The sequence below is a fragment of the Leiobunum rupestre genome, chromosome 9 (genome assembly GCF_980474605.1).
Source record: "Leiobunum rupestre chromosome 9, qqLeiRupe1.1.hap1, whole genome shotgun sequence".
NCBI lineage: Eukaryota > Metazoa > Arthropoda > Arachnida > Opiliones > Sclerosomatidae > Leiobunum > Leiobunum rupestre.
The window spans coordinates 54,754,622-54,774,706 of NC_143392.1; the positions used below are offsets into that span (position 1 = coordinate 54,754,622).

The 20,085-nt window shown below is 42.4% G+C and overlaps 3 non-coding genes and 6 pseudogenes across 3 annotated transcripts; all 9 read right to left on the reverse strand.

Annotated features, from left to right (window-relative positions):
- Positions 1-624: 624 nt before the first annotated feature.
- On the reverse strand, positions 625-706 carry LOC149931029 (U2 spliceosomal RNA; annotated as a pseudogene).
- A 1,136-nt stretch (positions 707-1,842) lies between these two features.
- On the reverse strand, positions 1,843-2,033 carry LOC149931030 (U2 spliceosomal RNA). The gene has a single exon (XR_016476465.1). It is a non-coding gene; the product is annotated as a U2 spliceosomal RNA (small nuclear RNA).
- A 1,532-nt stretch (positions 2,034-3,565) lies between these two features.
- On the reverse strand, positions 3,566-3,709 carry LOC149931031 (U2 spliceosomal RNA; annotated as a pseudogene).
- Positions 3,710-4,820: 1,111 nt separating this feature from the next.
- Positions 4,821-5,009, reverse strand: LOC149931032 (U2 spliceosomal RNA). Its single transcript, XR_016476503.1, has one exon. It is a non-coding gene; the product is annotated as a U2 spliceosomal RNA (small nuclear RNA).
- Positions 5,010-11,516: 6,507 nt separating this feature from the next.
- Positions 11,517-11,598, reverse strand: LOC149931033 (U2 spliceosomal RNA; annotated as a pseudogene).
- Positions 11,599-12,627: 1,029 nt separating this feature from the next.
- On the reverse strand, positions 12,628-12,806 carry LOC149931034 (U2 spliceosomal RNA; annotated as a pseudogene).
- Positions 12,807-16,397: 3,591 nt separating this feature from the next.
- LOC149931035 (U2 spliceosomal RNA) lies at positions 16,398-16,547 on the reverse strand (annotated as a pseudogene).
- A 1,097-nt stretch (positions 16,548-17,644) lies between these two features.
- LOC149931036 (U2 spliceosomal RNA) lies at positions 17,645-17,833 on the reverse strand. Its single transcript, XR_016476518.1, has one exon. It is a non-coding gene; the product is annotated as a U2 spliceosomal RNA (small nuclear RNA).
- A 1,516-nt stretch (positions 17,834-19,349) lies between these two features.
- On the reverse strand, positions 19,350-19,479 carry LOC149931037 (U2 spliceosomal RNA; annotated as a pseudogene).
- Between the last annotated feature and the right edge of the window lie 606 nt (positions 19,480-20,085).

Below are 20,085 nucleotides of genomic sequence, written 5' to 3' on the forward strand. Positions count from 1 at the left end.
ACCTCCAGCCGGCGAGTACCTGTCCGTAGCTCCTTAAGTGGACCTTTCTGGTACGTCTCCCAGGTTTCCGAGACTACTTCGCAGTAGCTTCTCAATGCGGCTTTTAAAAACGATAATTCCCACCAACTGGGCGCATCCCTGATCGTGATAAATGATACCGGATCAGCTACTCCGACAACGTCAAGATGTTTGTCGCCAATAATAACTCCTGCATCCACAGCTTTCTGATACTGTGCGGGATTGCTAAAGGTAACCTGGACTTCTGATTTTCCCAACAGCTGAAAAACTGTTATGCTCTTGGGGCCAACATGATCGAACAAAGCTAAGGCTAAGTCTTCTACGTTGATGCCTACAAACTTTATCCGAGCTGTACATTTTTTAATAGCAGCAGCAGGAGGCGGATCAGGGATTTTTGACGCTACCGGAGGCATGTTGACCGATCCGTAGACGTCACACGTTAAAGGCGTATCCCAGAAGACGCTGGGCAACGGTCTTTAGAGCACTGGAACAACAATGGATGGCACTGGTACAGCAGAGAGACAGGAAACAGAACCACGTCGAGGTGATGACGCAACAGGACGCAGAGAGACGCCAGGCAGGTAAGTCGACAGACTCTTCAACTAAATACGTTCCCCGACCTTTGACTTCGAAAAAAGGAGCAAACAGATACTACACTTTGATCTTAGCCAAAAGGCCGAGAAGCGATAACCGGCAAAGGGGGCTTTGGTGGTTGAAAAAGAAAAAGAGTGAGATTGAGCATTCATATATTTCATAATTATGTTTAAGCAGATTGCTCGTGGCTGGAGATGACAGCGTGTATAACCATCACGTCTGACCAAAGAAGGCAACTTCTTGATTTCAAACAAAAAGATCGACGGCCATCGAGCGTTTTCAGCCGTCAACGGTAATATCACGTGGAATACATTGGTTCTCGACCTATCAACGACGGTAAGCCGCGTCGAGTGGGGTCATTTCTTGGGAGGGAGACCACCGGGGAACACGGCGTGCCGGTGGCTGCTCTCTTCCTCTCTCCCTCTTTTTTTTCCATTAACGCGGTATTTGAGTCTTTTTAATAAAATTTGTGTATTTTTAAATATTTTCTTTTACGCTGTTTCTAACTAGTTCGCCAAGGCGATAATTTATCTTCGGTTTTCTCTGGGTCTTTTTTTTAATAAGTGGCAACATGGAACCGTGCTTAATCGATAATTAGAAAAAGTAAGATCATGATCATACGGAGTTTCCTCCTGCACGCTTACCAGAACAGCTGTAGAGAAGTGTCATGAGATATGGCACTACGAATTGACCGTGGTTGCCGCGTAGTACGCGCCCCGGCATCAGCAACACAAAAACTCGTTTTTTCCAAACCATCCCGCTTTTAACAGTCCCCTATTTCTACAGCGATAGTTACGCAATCCTCGCTAGGTAACTCGATGTAAATAACTTATATGGTGTCCGTTTCGAGAACGGAGTTACCATGATTTGGGAGGGGGTAATTTTTTTAAAGGGGAAGACGTGTTGCCAACGCGAATGTCGAAAAGCGGCCGGCTGTGAACTCCTAATCATGTCTCCTGTTAGTAACGAAAGTGACTTAAAAAATCATACCGTTGGTAACGTACGACAATTATGGTAAAATTTACAAAACAAATCCGTCCGAATCTTCAAAATGATCTACTAGCCAATGACGACTTTCCCTCTTATGACGTTAGGAATATATATATATATATATATATATATATATATATATATATATATATATATATATATATATATATATATATATATATATATATATATATATATATATATATATATATATATGGTGTTTGATTTTAGATTCATTGAGCGAGGTGGGCCGATCCTGGAAGAACTGCAATACCAGGCCAACCCGTGGCGGAGGTGGAGCAAGCTCCGACCTCTCCGCCGCCGTCCAAAAATAAGTTTAATATCTTGGGCCCCGATGGGACCCGTATCAGATATTAAGCTGATAAGAACAGATACTGAATTTGTTTATTATTTTTCAATAAAAATACAGTACCCTGTCAGATAGTTTCCTGTTTTTTTAAATTAGTTTAAATTAAAAACAGGTCAATATATAGTTACAAAAATGTAAAAAGTTAAAAACTAATTAGTTCATAGATTTAAAACCGAGGTTAACGTATAAAATTTAAAAATTTTAGTTTTGAGATTTGCCTTTTTTCGTTTTTTTAATTGGAGTCGTGCTGTTACGGCGTTTAGGATAATTTTGGAGGATGGATGTGATGTCGTTTTTTATATAGTCTATTTGCCAGGTGATGTATGGGGTGCGGCTTGGAGGTTCTCGTTTAATGCGTTCTAACAGTATTTGGAGTTCTTGTTTGGTGAGTTTCTTAAAATCTTGTTTATCCCCCAGTTCCCAGGTATTTGGATCCCACCTGGGACCGGTGGCTGTAGTGGTCTCGTCGCTGCTGCTGTCGGATTCGGATTCGGATTGTTCAGGGTCGTTGCTTGTTGTTTCGGGTTTATTTTCAGGTTCATCTGGTTGTGGTGGAGATTTCAAGGCGTCGGCGTATTGGCTTGTTTGGACTGGAGGATCTGGGTTCTTCTTTGATGGTTCGGGTGACGTCATCGTCCAGCTCTCTTCAGAGCTTTTTGATTCGTCGGCAGCGGTAAGTATAGGTAAGTTACTTGTTTGATTTTCTTGGTTTACTTTCAGGTTATCGTCTCGAGTGGTGGCGTTGGTGAGTATAGGTGTGGAGTTTCTGGTTATTTCAGGATCTTTGGGTAAGTCGTCGTTGGTTCGGGGTTTTGTCTTCTCGGTCGTCTGGTTATTCTTTTTTGCGTCGCAGGCAGAGGCAATGTGCCCCTCCTGATCACAAAAGAAGCATTTTTTTGAAACACCTGGGTAGTAAACCAGGGCTCGACTGCGGCCAAAATAAAGAACATTAGGTATAGTTTTATTAATTCTGATTTTTACCGCTCTATCTCCATTTTTGATCCCTTTGAGTTCTTTATATTCATCTAGGCGATGGGCCTTAATTTCGCCATACTGTCGTAAGTTTGTCAATATGGCATCCCATTGTATCCATGGTTGCAGATTCTTGATTGTCAACCAGACGCCGTCATCCTCGACGCTGGTGACTTTACAGGTCTTATTGTTGATCGTTAATTCTCCGTAGGAGACTGCTTGTTTCAGGAAGGCCAGGGTTGTGAAGGTAAGTAAGTAAGATTTTTTACCAACAGGTTGAAGCATTTCGATTGAATCGGATCCGAGCTTTCCGAGGAAGGTCTGAGCGATTTCCAAGTAGCCAGCATCGACGTCCAGTCGAGCGGTCCGCTTCTTCACCTCTGCAGCCATGATGGCTTTAGAGGGGTCGTCGGGTGAAGTCAAGTCCCAGGAAGGAACAGCGTCAAGTGAAAATGGCAGGAATCGGCCAAGTCACGATACAGCGTGGAGACCAGGAACAGCAGCGACAGGTAAGTGTCAGCAGGACCAGGACCAGGACCAGGAACGGCAGCGGAATCAGGAACAGCAACGGAACCGGACACAGCAGCGGCAGCAGCAGGAGCAGGAACAGGAACAGCAACTTCAGGATACCGGCAGGTAAGTCAGCATCGCAGGAACAGGCTGAGAAGCGTATACGTCGCTAAACGGCCTTTCGGCCAAGATTTCAGCGAAATAGCTGGAAACAGATACTACACTTTGATCTTAGCCACAAGGCCGAGAAGCGATAACCGGCAAAGGGGGCTTTGGTGGTTGAAAAAGAAAAAGAGTGAGATTGAGCAATCATATATTTCATAATTATGTTTAAGCAGATTGCTCGTGGCTGGAGATGACAGCGTGTATAACCATCACGTCTGACCAAAGAAGGCAACTTCTTGATTTCAAACAAAAAGATCGACGGCCATCGAGCGTTTTCAGCCGTCAACGGTAATATCACGTGGAATACATTGGTTCTCGACCTATCAACGACGGTAAGCCGCGTCGAGTGGGGTCATTTCTTGGGAGGGAGACCACCGGGGAACACGGCGTGCCGGTGGCTGCTCTCTTCCTCTCTCCCTCTTTTTTTCCATTAACGCGGTATTTGAGTCTTTTTAATAAAATTTGTGTATTTTTAAATATTTTCTTTTACGCTGTTTCTAACTAGTTCGCCAAGGCGATAATTTATCTTCGGTTTTCTCTGGGTCTTTTTTTTAATAAGTGGCAACATGGAACCGTGCTTAATCGATAATTAGAAAAAGTAAGATCATGATCATACGGAGTTTCCTCCTGCACGCTTACCAGAACAGCTGTAGAGAAGTGTCATGAGATATGGCACTACGAATTGACCGTGGTTGCCGCGTAGTACGCGCCCCGGCATCAGCAACACAAAAACTCGTTTTTTCCAAACCATCCCGCTTTTAACAGTCCCCTATTTCTACAGCGATAGTTACGCAATCCTCGCTAGGTAACTCGATGTAAATAACTTATATGGTGTCCGTTTCGAGAACGGAGTTACCATGATTTGGGAGGGGGTAATTTTTTTAAAGGGGAAGACGTGTTGCCAACGCGAATGTCGAAAAGCGGCCGCCTGTGCACTCCTAATCATGTCTCCTGTTAGTAACGAAAGTGACTTAAAAAATCATACCGTTGGTAACGTACGACAATTATGGTAAAATTTACAAAACAAATCCGTCCGAATCTTCAAAATGATCTACTAGCCAATGACGACTTTCCCTCTTATGACGTTAGGAATATATATATATATATATATATATATATATATATATATATATATATATATATATATATATATATATATATATATATATATATATATGGTGTTTGATTTTAGATTCATTGAGCGAGGTGGGCCGATCCTGGAAGAACTGCAATACCAGGCCAACCCGTGGCGGAGGTGGAGCAAGCTCCGACCTCTCCGCCGCCGTCCAAAAATAAGTTTAATATCTTGGGCCCCGATGGGACCCGTATCAGATATTAAGCTGATAAGAACAGATACTGAATTTGTTTATTATTTTCTCAATAAAAATACAGTACCCTGTCGGATAATTTCCTGTTTTTTTAAATTAGTTTAAATTAAAAACAGGTCAATAAAATAGTTACAGCAAATAAAAAGTAAAAAACTAATTAGTTCATAGAAGTAAAATCGAGGTTAAGTTTAAAATTACTAAAAACTTTAACGCGAAGATTTTCCTTTTTTGGCTTCTTTGGTGGGAGTGGTACGGCGTGGGCGCTTTTGGTAGTTGTTGAGTACTAATTTAATTTCTTCAAGGTATTCGGTCATGGACCAGTTAACAACACCGTTCTGGCCATAGGGTTCATTGCTGACGCGTTCGCAAAGCATCTGTAGTTCTTTTTTGTTTAAATTCGTTAGAGGCGGTTTCGTTCCTGGTATCCAGGTCGTGGGATCATATGGAGGTCTGGCTGTTGCGGTGATTTCTTTTGAGGTGGTACCGGAGTCGGAGGAGTTCTTTTTTGGTTTGCTGTTTGTTGATTCAGGTTTAGGTTCATCGGGTTTTGGTGCTGTTTTCAGGGCATCGGAGTATTGGCTGGTTTTGACTGGAGGATCTGGGTTCTTCTTGGGTGGTTCGGGTGACGTCATCGTCCAGCTCTCTTCAGAGCTTTTTGATTCGTCGGCTGCGGTAAGTATGGGTAAGTTATTTGTGTGATTTTCTTGGTTTTCTTTCAGGTTATCGTCTCGAGTGGTGGCGTTGGTGAGTATAGGTGTGGAGTTTCTGGTTATTTCAGGATCTTTGGGTAAGTCGTCGTTGGTTTCAGGTTTGTCTGCCATCTGGTTTTTCTTCTTCTCGCAGGTAGAGGCTATATGCCCCTCCTGGTCGCAGAAGAAACATTTTTTCGCGACGCCGGTATAATATACCAGCGCCCGGCTGCGTCCGAAATAAAGTACGTTAGGAATCGTTTTATTAATTTTTATTTTTACCGATCGGTTGCCGTTTTTGATTCCTTTTAGCTCCTTATATTCATCTAGGCGATGTGCCTTTATGTCTCCGTACTGTCGTAGGGTCGTCAAAATTGAATCCCACTGTATCCATGATGGGAGCTGTTTGATGGTTAACCAGGTGCCGTCATCCTCGACACTGGAAATCTTACAGGATGCATTGTTTACCGTTATTTCTCCATAGGAGATCGCTTGTTGTAGGAAGGCCAAGGTCGTAAATGTGAGTAGAAAGCACTCTTTGCCAACAGATTGCAGCGTATCAATACTGTTGGGTCCGAGTTTGTCGAGGAAAGTACGAGCAACATCCAAGAAGTCGGCGTTAACTTCAAGGCGAGCAGTCTTCTTCTTCACCTCCATAGCCATCGTGGCTATGAGAGGATCCGCAAAGAAGAGAAAGTCCAAGGGAGCAGCGTCTCACACAGAAAAGGATTCCAGGAGCAGCGGCGTCAGGTAGGTTTTTCTTTTTCAGGAACGGGCAACAGAGCATCAGCGGATCAAATCGGCACAGGAACGGAACATGCAGCAAGGCAGGCAAACTCGCCTTATAGGCGTAGAAACACTTCTCGCCCCTCGACTACGATCTCGGTATAATACTGCAGAACAGATACTTAAATTTGTTTATTTATAAACATGGTCAAGGATACATCATTCGCGTTATTAATTATTAACTTATCGCGAATGATGAGAAAAACATTTTCGGTCACAGTTGTAAAGTAAAGTTAGACATTTTAAAGTTTCTGATTTTTAGAATGCGTTCCTATAAATATTTACTATATATATTTTCTATATTTTAACAGGTACATTTTTCGTTTTAGGAATTCTTAGATTTCGGAAATCAAGGTAAGTTTTGTTCTTTTATACATTTTAGTATTCGACACAATTCAGTTAGAAAAGTAAACAAGATGACTTAATATTTTTACATAAGGTTTAAAATATCATATAAACAAATTTAAAAGTTTTTAAAAATTACTGATTAAAATCACATGCCATTTTTCCTTTAGAATAATAAAACTAAATTATTTTGATCAATTTTAATTACAGGTTGGTTTTCATCGCACCATTTAAGTTCAAATACTGGGCGTGTCAGACGTTCAAAGTCTGCCCGTGCCCTTTTCAAGGTCGCGTTTCGAATTCGTTCTCGTACTACGAATGCGGGTACAAATTTATTTTCGAACAATTTATTGTTCCTTGCCTTCCACACTTGGTATTTCGTTTCAGTTAACATAATCGAAAAGACGTAAATGAGTGCCAATGGTATTGGCAATGGGGCATGGTATAAAACGGACTTCACTGACAGATATTTAATATTAAAATAAGTTTTTAAATCGTTTAAGAGCAGTGTAGCGTTATCGCATTGATATAAAAGGTGTACAAGAGTTTCATTATGTTTGCACATAGGGCATGATCTGGTTTTAGCCATGTGGCGGCTATATAAAATGTCTCTAACCGGCAACACATCATAGACCACTTTAAACAAGAAGTCACGTCTAGTTCCTTCTATGGAACGAGACCCAGTTCTTTTAAAAATCGTCTTCCAATTTATATGTGGCTCCATCGATAGTCTTTTATATCGGCGTAATGTGTGCCGATATCTGAGGCGTGGGACATTTTAGCATCCCACTTTGAACCAAAAACAGTTTTAACAAAAGTTGATAAATTATACGTTACCGACTTCTGCACTAAATGACCTTCAGCGTTTAAGCACTTAATTACGCGTGACAATTTTAGACTAGAAATAGCATTATGAAGGCTTGGGACAGATACACCTCCGTCCTCAACAGGTAAATACATAGTTTTTCGGTTGACTAATTCGGTTTTTTCGTTCCACAAGAATTTAAACATTATTTTTTCCAGTTCGATAAGTGTTTCAGAGGAGAAATTTACTAATGGTACCGGGTAAGTTAACCGCGGCATTGCTACCTGACGTAACAATTGCGCTTTGCCGATTAACGAGATAACATACATTTTCCAGCCTTCGACTGTTTCTTTAAAACGGGTTTTAAATATTTTTTCATTTCTGGGATCAACGCCCCTAGCATCAAATTCAATCCCGAGAATTTTAACAGTTTCATTTGTTAATTTAATCGGCATATTTTCGAGAATTTCGCAGTGAACCGCTCCAAGTCTAATTGCCTTGGATTTATTTTCGTTAAGCATGCTCCCCGACAAATCACAATACTGGTTTACTTCAGACATTATATATTTAATGCTATTAAGGTCAGTGCTGACGCAATTAACGTCGTCAGCATGAGCGATATAATCTAATACATTCTTGACCGAAGCGCCCGGACAGGGAAGGCCTCTAATACTAGGGTGCGAGCGTATGTTCATTAAAAGAATCTCAATACAGAGACAAAATAATACTGGGGATAGAGGGCAACCCTGCCTAACCCCTCTTTGCACCTGGAATTCCCGGCTTAACGAATTATTAACTAAAATGGAGCTGGTATTGTTCTGGTATAAAATTTTGACAAAGTGTATAAAATTTGGACCTAAACCAAACCGAGTTAAAACATTTATGATAAAAGAGTGGTCTAAACGATCAAAAGCCTTATTAAAATCAGTGGATATAAGATACCCTGACTGACCTCGCTGGTTCAAAGATTCTATAGTGTCTCTTAGTAAAATTAAATTGTGATACGTCAACCTGCCTTGGACGCCACAAGACTGCCCCTGCCCTATTAGTTTACCGGTGATGCTTTTCAAACGATTTTCAAATACTTTCGCAACCATTCTCCTATCAATGTTGAGAAGAGTTATGGGGCGCCAGTAGTCGACCAAGTGTTTCAGCCGCTCGTCCTTACAGAGAAGAGAAATAACCCCCGTCTGCATGGACGGCGGCAAACACCCAACTGCTAACGAAGAATTGACGACACGAGTAAGTACAGGACCTACTAAAGCCCAATACGTTTTGTAGAATGCGGCGGTCAGACCATCAGGACCTGGCGCTTTACCGTTATTAAAGGATTTCAAGGCCGCGAGTAATTCGCCTTGCGTAACGTTCCCTTCCAGGGGATCGCTTTCTTTGGCGGACAAACGTGGTAAATTGGGAGGACTTACAAAACTGCCAACTTTCTCGGCTTTATAGAGATTAGTGTAGTAGCCTACAAAGGCGGACTCGATGACGTCAGGTTCATTACGCCGGACGCCATCGACCTCGACTTCAGAGATCACTACTTTTCTACGGACACCTTTAACTTTTAAATAAAAGCTAGAGGAAAAAAGCTCTTCGCCACTAAGATCGACGCCCTCTCTCGTCCCAACAAGGTGTTCGTATTTTTTAACATATTGCTGTTGTAATAGGATCTTTAAATTTTCTTCGGCGGCACATGAGTAAACATTTTTATCAGGGGCTTGGCTAATTAGACCTAAAATCCACCTATACACCAAAGCACTTTTACGTTCTCTAAAAGCTAAAATCTTTCCCCGCTGTTTAAAAAATTTACCAATATTTAATTTAAAATCATCCCACCCGTTAAAATCATGTACAGTAGATAAAAGCAAGCGTAATTCATTTTCCACACTTTTGTCGTTGCCATCCTCTGGGGTAAGGAGTTTATCGTTCAAACGCCAAACTCCCCGCCCCCTAGGTATCCCCTTTTCTAAAATAAGACCAGTTTGCAAAAGGCTATGATCAGAATAGCTCACAGGTAAAATATCCACACTAATTAATTTAAACTGATTACTTATGTAAAAACGATCAAGCCTACTTTTGACATAATCGTTTTTCCAGGTAAAACCAGGCACAGAGGGGTTAACCTGTCTCCAGGCATCTATTAAATTTAAGTTGAAAACAACAGAATTTAAGGCAACAATACTACGGTCGGGGTAAAAAGTACCTCCCTCCCTGTCAAGGTCTGGGTTGCTGATGCAATTGAAATCCCCACCCAAAATTAAACAATCATATTTACCATCTAAAAATGTATAAATAGAGTTAAAAAATATCGTTCTTCGATTCGGTATACAAGACGCGTATATATTAATAATTCGAATGCGGCTTCCCGCTAAAATTAGGTCAACACTGATAACGCGACCTTCATGGTCGGCGCGAAAACTCTTAATATTTGGCTTTAAATGATTTTTAACAATCAAAACTACTCCGCAAGAACGATTAGAACCCTGACTAAAAAATATATTATCGGTAAAAAATTGTTTTCTTATTAAAGACCAATTGTCCGTATTTAAAAGATGCGACTCTTGTATAAGGAGAGCATCTAAATTGCTATTAACAAAAAGCGCGGCGACATTAATCTGTTTATTCATTTCACGCATACCATTAATATTTAAAGTTCCTATATTTAGGCTTACCATAAAAAAGAGTAAAAATAAAGCTATAAAGTTCATCATTACTTGCTTTTTTTCGTGTTTGTCGATAGACAATCAGAGTTGACTCTTTTACTTGATTTGGGGGTCGAGGCCCCTTGGCGCTCCAAAACAGTCTTTTTGTCGGGTCTCGTAGTTTTCAGTGGCACCGAATTTACTGTGGCCGGATTTCTCGTTGGAGAACTGGATACGGCGTTAGCGTAGCCGTTGGCTTGAACTGGTACGTTCGAATCGCGAAGTTCGTTTTCTTGTGCCAAAGACACAGAATTCGATGCGGATGCGGATGACGCGTTGAGGATCTCGTGCGAGCTATCCGAATCTCCCAGATAGAAGGAACTGGGTTTTTCAATCGGTTCATCTTCTTCTTGCATCTCAGCGTCACTAGTTTCTTTATCAAAAGTAACAATGTCATCTGGCTTACTTATTGGCATTTCCTTCACCATTTCATCTGCAGCGTTCTGGTTACCAGCAGACTCGTCGTTGGCGCGAGATTTCTTTTTCTTTTTAGGGCAATCCCGTACTTGGTGATTGTCTTTACGACAATAAAAACACATCCTTTGGACGCCCTGATAGGTGATTTGGACTCGGTGACCACTGATAGTCATCAAATTCGGGATCGGGCATTTTAGCTTCACCTCCAGCCGGCGAGTACCTGTCCGTAGCTCCTTAAGTGGACCTTTCTGGTACGTCTCCCAGGTTTCCGAGACTACTTCGCAGTAGCTTCTCAATGCGGCTTTTAAAAACGATAATTCCCACCAACTGGGCGCATCCCTGATCGTGATAAATGATACCGGATCAGCTACTCCGACAACGTCAAGATGTTTGTCGCCAATAATAACTCCTGCATCCACAGCTTTCTGATACTGTGCGGGATTGCTAAAGGTAACCTGGACTTCTGATTTTCCCAACAGCTGAAAAACTGTTATGCTCTTGGGGCCAACATGATCGAACAAAGCTAAGGCTAAGTCTTCTACGTTGATGCCTACAAACTTTATCCGAGCTGTACATTTTTTAATAGCAGCAGCAGGAGGCGGATCAGGGATTTTTGACGCTACCGGAGGCATGTTGACCGATCCGTAGACGTCACACGTTAAAGGCGTATCCCAGAAGACGCTGGGCAACGGTCTTTAGAGCACTGGAACAACAATGGATGGCACTGGTACAGCAGAGAGACAGGAAACAGAACCACGTCGAGGTGATGACGCAACAGGACGCAGAGAGACGCCAGGCAGGTAAGTCGACAGACTCTTCAACTAAATACGTTCCCCGACCTTTGACTTCGAAAAAAGGAGCAAACAGATACTACACTTTGATCTTAGCCAAAAGGCCGAGAAGCGATAACCGGCAAAGGGGGCTTTGGTGGTTGAAAAAGAAAAAGAGTGAGATTGAGCATTCATATATTTCATAATTATGTTTAAGCAGATTGCTCGTGGCTGGAGATGACAGCGTGTATAACCATCACGTCTGACCAAAGAAGGCAACTTCTTGATTTCAAACAAAAAGATCGACGGCCATCGAGCGTTTTCAGCCGTCAACGGTAATATCACGTGGAATACATTGGTTCTCGACCTATCAACGACGGTAAGCCGCGTCGAGTGGGGTCATTTCTTGGGAGGGAGACCACCGGGGAACACGGCGTGCCGGTGGCTGCTCTCTTCCTCTCTCCCTCTTTTTTTTCCATTAACGCGGTATTTGAGTCTTTTTAATAAAATTTGTGTATTTTTAAATATTTTCTTTTACGCTGTTTCTAACTAGTTCGCCAAGGCGATAATTTATCTTCGGTTTTCTCTGGGTCTTTTTTTTAATAAGTGGCAACATGGAACCGTGCTTAATCGATAATTAGAAAAAGTAAGATCATGATCATACGGAGTTTCCTCCTGCACGCTTACCAGAACAGCTGTAGAGAAGTGTCATGAGATATGGCACTACGAATTGACCGTGGTTGCCGCGTAGTACGCGCCCCGGCATCAGCAACACAAAAACTCGTTTTTTCCAAACCATCCCGCTTTTAACAGTCCCCTATTTCTACAGCGATAGTTACGCAATCCTCGCTAGGTAACTCGATGTAAATAACTTATATGGTGTCCGTTTCGAGAACGGAGTTACCATGATTTGGGAGGGGGTAATTTTTTTAAAGGGGAAGACGTGTTGCCAACGCGAATGTCGAAAAGCGGCCGGCTGTGAACTCCTAATCATGTCTCCTGTTAGTAACGAAAGTGACTTAAAAAATCATACCGTTGGTAACGTACGACAATTATGGTAAAATTTACAAAACAAATCCGTCCGAATCTTCAAAATGATCTACTAGCCAATGACGACTTTCCCTCTTATGACGTTAGGAATATATATATATATATAGATTCATTGAGCGAGGTGGGCCGATCCTGGAAGAACTGCAATACCAGGCCAACCCGTGGCGGAGGTGGAGCAAGCTCCGACCTCTCCGCCGCCGTCCAAAAATAAGTTTAATATCTTGGGCCCCGATGGGACCCGTATCAGATATTAAGCTGATAAGAACAGATACTGAATTTGTTTATTTAAAATTCTGGTCAAGGTTACAAGTGTCCGCGTTTATTAAAAAATTTAAATTATCGCGAACACTGTTTTAAACAAGAAAAAAGACAGTTGCATATATCAGTTAAAGCAATTAACGAGCGTAAAAATACTTGTCGTTCCAAGAATAAAAATTAGACGCGATAAAATACAATACTATTTACAGATTAACTACATGTCAAGCGAAGGTAAGTAAATATTATTTACTTCTGGTGTTAGTATACTATAAATTAATTATATTTAACCATACAATTCTAATTCCCCCCCCCCTTTTTTTCCAGGTTCTACAGTTTTCCAGGTAAGTATATCAGGTAAGTTTTTTTTTTTTAACAATAGGGTCTAAATAATTTTGTCTATTGATTTTTCTTTTACAGGGTAAACAGGTTCCGCGGTACATCTCAGGTGAATTTTTCATTTAAACATACAATAAACTATTAAAATGTATGTAACGAGAATTTTAAAATTGTAAAGTTAAAATTTACAATATAAGCGATTTTAAAACTAAGAAAGTAATTTAAAAACATATTTACATATCCCAATAAGGGCCTATTTTTTCCCTTTTTTGGTATATGATCCGGATGGGGATGTCTGTACTCGCTTCCTTCGAGTTTGCAAGGTGAGGCGTGCTTCAGCCAGGAATTCTTCCCGCCAGCTAAGTAGTTCTGGTGATTCTGTCACAAAGTTCCGTGCACGGTGACAAAAGTTCTCTATTTCATTTTCGGTCATTTCTGAAAACTGCCAATCTCGTTCGTAGATCGGTTCTTCGTATACTGGATGTTGTGATTGCGGTGAAGACTTCGAATCAGGTTCGTGATGTGATGGAGTTTTTACAACTGTGGCGTAACTCCCGGAATTTTTTGGTGAGTCAAAAGACTTGTGGGAAGGTCCTGACAGAGAAAGGCCCCAGCCATCTTCGCCCTCAACGAAGTTTCCTGCGTCTTGTTCCTCTTGATCCATTTTTTCCAGGTCCTCACCTGCGTCCGTGATAGCTGCAGTGTCTGCTACTTGTGGCATTACCACACTTCCGGGTTTGTCTGAGCCTTCGGGTGACGGGATCTGGACTTGAATATCCGCGTCCTGTGGAGCGGAACGCACTTTTTTCCTTTTCTTGGGGCAATCCCGAACCTGATGACTGTCCTTTCGGCAATAAAAGCACATTCGCTGGACTCCTTGATAGACAATTTGAATGCGATGTCCACTGATGGTCATCAGGTTCGGGATTGGGCTCTTGACCTTGACCTCCAGCCTCCGATTTCCATTACGGACGTCCTTCAACGGTCCCTTCTGGAATGTTTCCCATGTTTCGGACAAAACCTCTCCGTAGTTTTTCAGAGCAGCCTTTAAAAAGCTTAATTCCCACCAACTAGGTGCGCCTTTCACGGTGATTTGGGTTACAGGATCAGCCACTCCAACGATGGATAAATGCTTCTCCCCAACGATTATACCAGCGTCAACAGCCTTTTGGTACGATACGATGTCCTTGAAGGATATCTGCGCCTCAGACTTCCCGATCATTTGGAAGACTGTGATACTCTTGGGGCCAATGCAGTCGAAAAGAGCAAAAGCCAAATCTTCTACATTGACCCCGTCGAATTTGATTCGTGCAGTGGCCTGCTTCGAAGACGAGGACTCCGCTGGAGTCGACTTCGACGCTACAGGAGGCATGGCGAACGTTTGTGGAAACCGCCGAAGCGGAGACCGGTACTCAGGAACCGCTGGCTTGTAGCAGGCGGCAACAGGAAAACAGGAACAGCAGCCGGAACTGGATCTGGACTGGAGACAGGAACGGCAGCGACTGACGATTCAACGTGGCAGAGCAGGCAAACTCGCCTAACAGGCGTAAAAACACTTCTCGCCCCCCGACTAAGACCTCCGTATAGAACAGATACTGAATTTGTTTATTTAAAATTCTGGTCAAGGTTACAAATGTCCGCGGTTATTAAAAAAATTAAATTATCGCGAACATTGTATTGGTCAAAACAATATTTCATATCATAAAAGGAGTCATAACATTTTTAAATATATTTACAGGTTCTTATGTGTTTTACGTCAAGGTAAGTATTTTTAACTTTTCATATTACTTTTAGGAAAAATAATTTTAGAACTAATTTTTTTTTTTCTTTTTTCAGGGTTAACAGAAATCAAGGTAAGTATTTTACGTAAAATTTCATTAGTGTACATTTTTTAGTAAACGCTTAAACATTTAAAAATAAACTTAAATTTAAACTATTAAAAACTAATCACAATAAATGATTTTTTATAGTTCCAACTTTCCCGTTTTAACGGTGACAATTAAAACATAAAACACAATAAATATTTAAAAAATATAGAAATATCAGAAGTATATTTACAAAAGTGCACCACTGTCCTATTTCTTCCCCTTCTTAGGGTCTTTTTCAATTGGAGGGCTCTGACGACGTTTGAATCGGCGCTGGAGTGCCTCTTGTGCCTTTGCCAGTATAGGATATGGGGCTTGGTTGAGGTCAATACTTTGGCCTGCCGACAAAAGTCCTCAATTTCATTCTTGGGTAGGTGATCCCATGCCCAATTTGGTTCAAAAATTTCCAATTTTCTTTCAGGTTCCTCTGGTGTTGGAGGATCGGATTTCGGCGAGTCTTGGACTTGCCTCTGGGGTGACTTGACCGCATCTGCGTAGCCTATGACTTTGGCGGGGGATTCAGGTTTCCCTGGGGAAGACTCTGGTGTTGCCAACGACCAACCCTCTTTTGAGCCCTGGAAGTCTCGTGAAGGTCCTGTTTCGTCCATTATGTCGTCGTGGGTGCTTACGTCTGCGGCATCCCCAACCGGAATCGGCGTTCCATTCCTTACTGTTTCTGGTTCTTCATATGACGGGTTCTGGTCAGCGACAGTTTCTGGATTTGGTCGAGCCTTCTTGTTCTTTTTCGGGCAATCCCGAACCTGATGACTGTCTTTACGGCAGTAAAAACACATTATCTGTATTCCACGGTATGTAATTTGGATACGATGACCGCTTATGGTCATCAGGTTCGGGATTGTGCTCTTCATTCGGACCTCAAGGCGACGAGTACCATTCTTCAAATCTTTAAACGGGCCTTCTTGATAGGTTTCCCAGGACTCGGAGATAACCTCGCAGTATGCGCGAAGAGCAGCTTTGATGAACGATAGTTCCCACCAGCTCGGAGCATCTCGTAACGTGATGTAAGATACCGGATCGGAAATCCCAGTTACATCAACTTGTCTGTTTCCGACCATAAGGCCGGCTTCTATGGCCTTCTGGAAACAAGTAGCGTCTTTGAAGGTGACCTGTGCTGCGTCCTTTCCCACAGGCTGGAACACAGTGATTCCATGCGAACCAACGAGCTCGAAGAGAGCTGTAGCAAGGGCGTCGATGGTCACGCCTTCAAACTTGATCCTAGCTGTTGCTTTTTTCATTGCAGCAGCTGGTGGGGAGGACATCGTTGACTGGGCAGGAGCCATGACAACGTTGGTGGCGACCGCCGAGGCGGAGACCGGACCTCAGGAACCGCTGGATGGAGGCAGACGGCAACTGGAACACTGGAACAACAGCTGGAACACGGACTGGGCTGGAAGCAGGAACGGCAGCAAATTTCGAGGCAGCGTGGTAAACCAAACGAGCAGGATCACTCGCCTTTAAGGCGTAAAACACTCCTCGCCCCCCGACTAAGATCTCGGTATAGCACTATTGAAAACAGATACTACACTTTGATCTTAGCCAAAAGGCCGAGAAGCGATAACCGGCAAAGGGGGCTTTGGTGGTTGAAAAAGAAAAAGAGTGAGATTGAGCATTCATATATTTCATAATTATGTTTAAGCAGATTGCTCGTGGCTGGAGATGACAGCGTGTATAACCATCACGTCTGACCAAAGAAGGCAACTTCTTGATTTCAAACAAAAAGATCGACGGCCATCGAGCGTTTTCAGCCGTCAACGGTAATATCACGTGGAATACATTGGTTCTCGACCTATCAACGACGGTAAGCCGCGTCGAGTGGGGTCATTTCTTGGGAGGGAGACCACCGGGGAACACGGCGTGCCGGTGGCTGCTCTCTTCCTCTCTCCCTCTTTTTTTCCATTAACGCGGTATTTGAGTCTTTTTAATAAAATTTGTGTATTTTTAAATATTTTCTTTTACGCTGTTTCTAACTAGTTCGCCAAGGCGATAATTTATCTTCGGTTTTCTCTGGGTCTTTTTTTTAATAAGTGGCAACATGGAACCGTGCTTAATCGATAATTAGAAAAAGTAAGATCATGATCATACGGAGTTTCCTCCTGCACGCTTACCAGAACAGCTGTAGAGAAGTGTCATGAGATATGGCACTACGAATTGACCGTGGTTGCCGCGTAGTACGCGCCCCGGCATCAGCAACACAAAAACTCGTTTTTTCCAAACCATCCCGCTTTTAACAGTCCCCTATTTCTACAGCGATAGTTACGCAATCCTCGCTAGGTAACTCGATGTAAATAACTTATATGGTGTCCGTTTCGAGAACGGAGTTACCATGATTTGGGAGGGGGTAATTTTTTTAAAGGGGAAGACGTGTTGCCAACGCGAATGTCGAAAAGCGGCCGGCTGTGAACTCCTAATCATGTCTCCTGTTAGTAACGAAAGTGACTTAAAAAATCATACCGTTGGTAACGTACGACAATTATGGTAAAATTTACAAAACAAATCCGTCCGAATCTTCAAAATGATCTACTAGCCAATGACGACTTTCCCTCTTATGACGTTAGGAATATATATATATATATATATATATATATATATATATATATATATATATATATATATATATATATATATATATGGTGTTTGATTTTAGATTCATTGAGCGAGGTGGGCCGATCCTGGAAGAACTGCAATACCAGGCCAACCCGTGGCGGAGGTGGAGCAAGCTCCGACCTCTCCGCCGCCGTCCAAAAATAAGTTTAATATCTTGGGCCCCGATGGGACCCGTATCAGATATTAAGCTGATAAGAACAGATACTGAATTTGTTTATTAATTTTCAGTCAAAATTACAAATTTCTAAAATGTTCGCGGTTAATTAAATTAAATTAGCGCGTACATTGCTAAAAATTGTTACGTTTTTCGTTTTTTTGCTAGGTTTGTTTTTTTTCCAACGTCGAGGTAAGTATTAATGGGTTTTTTTTTCTTTTAACATCACAAGGTGAGTATAATTATTTTCTTAAAATAAAAAATCTAATTTCTTTCAGGGTTAATAAAGGTAAAACCAGATAAAAGTGTAAACAGAAGTAAATGAATAAAAATGAGTTCTGCATAATTTAAAATTAAATTTTGCCATTACGAGATAAAAAAGATTTAGTATGTTACGTATTGTGTATATACATCCTTCTCAGGTGTGTTTTTGGTGGCGGTGGCGAATGTCTTTTTCTCTTCGGCTTGTGTCTTTCCTTTCTTGGCGGCTTTGCTTGGAGAGTTGGGCATGCGTCTTTTTGTATACTTTTCCAGTTCTTGGTTGGTGAGCGTTATAAACATCTGCCTCCGTCTGTCTTTCAATTCGTCTGTTGTCCTTAGATATTCCATGAATTCTTTAAGTTGCGTCTGCGTGTAGTTCTTTATGCATTCTAGGTTTTTCGGACTGACATATAGGTCGCTGTTATGGTCTTCGTTAATCTCCTCAGGTGCCTGGGCAGGGTCGACAATGTCTACTACCTGGACGTGCTCGGACCTCTCTGTTGATTCCATCTCCTGGCCTTCAGCGATTTTCATCGTTTCAGCTTCCTTCCTTGCCTGTTTCACTTCGCATGAGGACACTGTGTGTCCCTCCTTGTCGCAAAAGAAACATTTCTTAACGACCCCCTGGTAGTAGACCAGCGCTCTGCTGCGTCCGAAATAAAGTACATTTGGTATAGTTTTTTCAATTTTAATTTTAACCGATCTGTCGCCATTTTTGAGTCCCTTAAGTTGAGGGTACTCATCGAGTTTATGTGCTTTGATGGTGCCGTAATGTCGCATGGTGGTGAGTATAGAATCCCATTGGATCCAGGAGGGTAGATTCTTGATGGTCACCCAGACGCCGTCATCTTCGACGCTGGTGAGTCTGCATGGTTTATCGTTAATTTCGAGGTCGTTGTAGGAGAGCGCTTGTTGCAGGAAGGCCAGGGTAGTAAAAGTAATCAAAAAATTTTCTTTACCAACAGGTTGGAGCGTGTCAAGGCAGTCAGAGCCGAGCTTATCGTGGAAGGTCCGAGCGACGTCCAGAAATCCGGCGTCGACTTCCAGATGGGCCGTTCGTTTTTTCACCTCCATAGCCATAATGGCTATGAGAGGATCGTCAGAGGAGCGCAAGTCCCAAGAAGGATCAGCGTGAGATGAGAGCGGCTGGAACGAACCACGTCAGGATACAGCAGCAAGGCAGCGAAGTCAGGTTTCAACGGCGATGCACCGGAGTCAGGATTCAGGAACGGCAGGTAAGTCAGGATACAGCAGAAGAGCAGCACGGCAGGTGAGTCAGGATACAGCAGAAGAGCAGCACGGCAGGTGAGTCAGGATACAGCAGAAGAGCAGCCAGGCAGGTAAGTCAGCAATACAGGAGCAGGCTGAGAAGCGTTAACGTCGCTTAACGGCCTTTCGGCCAAGATTTCAGCGAAATAGCTGGGAACAGATACTACACTTTGATCTTAGCCAAAAGGCCGAGAAGCGATAACCGGCAAAGGGGGCTTTGGTGGTTGAAAAAGAAAAAGAGTGAGATTGAGCATTCATATATTTCATAATTATGTTTAAGCAGATTGCTCGTGGCTGGAGATGACAGCGTGTATAACCATCACGTGTGACCAAAGAAGGCAACTTCTTGATTTCAAACAAAAAGATCGACGGCCATCGAGCGTTTTCAGCCGTCAACGGTAATATCACGTGGAATACATTGGTTCTCGACCTATCAACGACGGTAAGCCGCGTCGAGTGGGGTCATTTCTTGGGAGGGAGACCACCGGGGAACACGGCGTGCCGGTGGCTGCTCTCTTCCTCTCTCCCTCTTTTTTTCCATTAACGCGGTATTTGAGTCTTTTTAATAAAATTTGTGTATTTTTAAATATTTTCTTTTACGCTGTTTCTAACTAGTTCGCCAAGGCGATAATTTATCTTCGGTTTTCTCTGGGTCTTTTTTTTAATAAGTGGCAACATGGAACCGTGCTTAATCGATAATTAGAAAAAGTAAGATCATGATCATACGGAGTTTCCTCCTGCACGCTTACCAGAACAGCTGTAGAGAAGTGTCATGAGATATGGCACTACGAATTGACCGTGGTTGC